At 42.6% G+C, this 3,171-nt stretch overlaps 1 pseudogene across 1 annotated transcript; it reads right to left on the bottom strand.

Moving 5' to 3' along the window:
* Positions 1-835: 835 nt before the first annotated feature.
* LOC307101905 (ribonuclease H2 subunit C-like) lies at positions 836-1,323 on the bottom strand (annotated as a pseudogene). Its single transcript has one exon. The product of its transcript is annotated as a ribonuclease H2 subunit C-like (transcript).
* Between the last annotated feature and the right edge of the window lie 1,848 nt (positions 1,324-3,171).

Genomic DNA, 3,171 nt, shown 5'->3' with positions numbered 1-3,171 from the left:
TCTGCACACTGGTGAATGTTAGCTATGATTGTCCCCATTTTACTGATAAGTAAATTGAAACTTATAATTTTTTATTTTTATTTTCCAAAGAGGACATTTTAATGCCAGAATTTCAAATCATGCTTGTCTGACAATGAAAATTATTCATGGAGTAATCCATGTTTCAATATTTGACTTCACAATGATTTTAATCAAGTAGAGGCCATGACTCTTAAAATCTCAGTTATAAAATAAAGGAAGTCTTCTGGGAATTAAAAAAGTAATGCTTACTTTTATCAGATTAAAGCACAATCCTTAAAAAAATGAACAGAACAAAAAATGGAAGGAAAATAAAATATAAGAAGAAGTTAATCATCCTCAATTCATAGGCTAATTATGAGAAAAACATATTTAATGCATGCAAAACATTTAGATTAGGAACTGGAATGTTATAAGCCTTTTATACATAATTTATCTTTGTTCTGTTGTTATTATTACTACCAATGTACCATCCTCAGTATATCTACTATACCAGTCTCATTACTGATTAAACGTACATCATCCCTCCCTGTTATAAAGTAAACTAGAGGCCCAGTGCATGATTGAATCATGCACGTGTAGGGTCCCCTACACGCTTTCGCTTTATCACGGTGGAGCTGGGTGCCTGTCCGCTGGTCCTGGAGCAGACAGGCACCCAGGTCCCCCACTTTTGTTTTTTTTTTTTTGTTTTGTTTTGTTTTGTTTTTGGTTTTGTTTTTGCTGTGAAAGAGCTCATTTATTGGGTTGGTGGACTCAGTGGATCCAAAGTGGAGAGCTGGTGAAGGGATCGGTGGCTTCCAGTTTCAAGCGCTGGTTCTCAGTCCTGCGGCACCTGTTTATAGATCGCTTCGGCGAGGCTGGGCCAGGTCAGGGCTGCACGCACTTTGGCATCCGGGCCAGGGATGCTCTCCAGGCCCCACAGGGTGAAGCGGCTGAAACTGGCGGAGGCATGAATAAAGCGGTCGAAGTCCCGCTCCAGCGCCTCCGGGGGTTCCACCAGCTCCTGCTCGTCCTTGTCGGATCCCGCTGAAAAGTCCTGCTTCCCCACCGACTTCTCTTCCATCACCATCTCGTATCCCAGCAGGCCAGGCGGCACCTCCACCTCCTCACCCCTCAGACTGCGGCCCCGAAACGACACTTCGAGTCCATCGGGACCCTGACGGATGGCCGGGGTGAAAAAGCGCCCCACAGGGGCGGGCTGGTTAACCCGGACTTCACAGGGCAGGAGGTGCAGCGTGTGCGCAGAGTGACGGGGCGTAGGTGGATGCAGTGCTTCTCCATGTCTTCCTCGTCGCTGCTCTCCATCTTCTGCCGGGTTTCCGTGGCTCGCTGACTGAGGCCAGAGCTCACTCCCCCACTTTTGATGGTCCGCGGCCGCTGAGGGGGGCTACCCTGCTGTTGAGAGGTGCAGGGGGCTGGACCCCCTCAGCGGCCCCGGGTCTGGCCGTTGAGAGGCACAGGGGTTGGGAGTCCCGCCCCCTGCACCTCTCAACAGCAGTGTAGCCCCGCTCAGTGGCAGGGGATCCGTGCCTCTCAATGGCCGGATAGGCCACCCAAGTCCCGCCCCCCAGCCTCCCGCCACCCAATCGTGGGCGTAGCGGAGTGATGGTAATTTACATGGTACTCTATTATTAGATAGGATATTCTAAATTAGATAATTTCCTTCTCCTCTACTTAAATAAAAATTTGAATAGATACAAATAATAACATCAGCATGTGTTTAAATAACAAAATAAATGTGGTATCTAAATGTCTCCCTGACTATTTACATCATTTTAATCTTTAAGTAAATTTTTATCTATCTAATAATAGAGGAATATGCAAATTAGCCAGGACACCGTAACATCACAACCAAACAGCAGGGACTTGAGGCTGCCTGGTGCCTGGCTGGGGGCGAGGGACCTCAGGCCGTGCCCCCTGCCCTGCGGGGCTTGACGGGGACCTTAGGCCATGTCCCTCACCCCAGTGCCAGGCTGGGGGACCTGAGGCTGTGCCCCTGACCTGGAGAGGATTGATGAGGGTGGGGCCAGCTGGATCTGTGTCTCACCCAATGCAGGTGGGGCTGGCCAGGTCTGGGTCTCCTGTGTTTTCGAAGGGTGTGCAGGTGGTGGGCGGGGACTTGACTCTAGGTCCCATGGTGTGTCCCAGACTGTGACAGGAGGGAGATTTTCATACACATTTTACTAATTTTCTTTAATCTCTGACACTTCTATTATAGAGAAAGGGCAAATAGCAATATTAAAATATTTCCTCCAATTAATTCCCTTTTAATGTGCACAAATTTTTGTGCACCGGGCCACTAGTTTATTATATATGTGATTTTTAGGAAAATAACAATTATAAAATATAAATAATATTGTTAATATAATGCCAGTAAGTATTTCCTGCATCTGTAAAATAAATTAGTTTTTATAAGACATATTTCCAAAATTAATAATAAAAATGAATAAATATAATATGCATTTAAAACTCTAAGATACTTGTTATATCCTCTATCTTGAACATTTAATTTTTTTACTGAAAGGAAAATCCCAAAATGTAATTCAATAATGATGATCATTTTTGGTTAATGTGAGTTTCTGAGTGATTTTTTTAGTTTGGTGTTTGAAGGAAGCAAAAAAAGAGTTAAAGAAAAGTTATAGTGGATTGAAATACAAAAGCTCTGTGGAAAAATGCATATTTACATGATGGAATGTAATATGTTTTCATGTATACCCTACACAAGTAAAAACTCCCCGAGAGGACATTACTAACCTTCCTTTACACACTAATACTTGGAGGCGGCTCTCTTTTCCTTACCATTTTAAATTACCAACAGGGGTCTTAAAGGGTTTTATTGCCTTAGCTCTCTGGATAGGACAGATATTTGTTAGTGTAAGTTAATGTTTACATAGGTATTTAATTTTTTAAATGAATACATTTAATGACAGATATTAATAATACCATTGGCAACATGATAATTTTGAATGTCACATGCAAAAACTGAAATTTGAAAAAATAACAAATTTTAACAGGGCATATATGTAATTACATATGAAACTATCATTTCTCACCCACAGATAACTGAATTTGGATAAAGGGGGAATTTTAAGTGGCAGGAATTTCTATGGTTCCAGCAAATGATCCTGAAATAGTCACATTATTATTTTTAAT

Source organism: Cnephaeus nilssonii (genome assembly GCF_951640355.1).
Source record: "Cnephaeus nilssonii genome assembly, chromosome: 6".
Classification (NCBI taxonomy): domain Eukaryota; kingdom Metazoa; phylum Chordata; class Mammalia; order Chiroptera; family Vespertilionidae; genus Cnephaeus; species Cnephaeus nilssonii.
The sequence above is the reverse complement of the archived record's forward strand: the minus strand, read 5'-3'. Positions and strand labels throughout refer to the sequence as shown.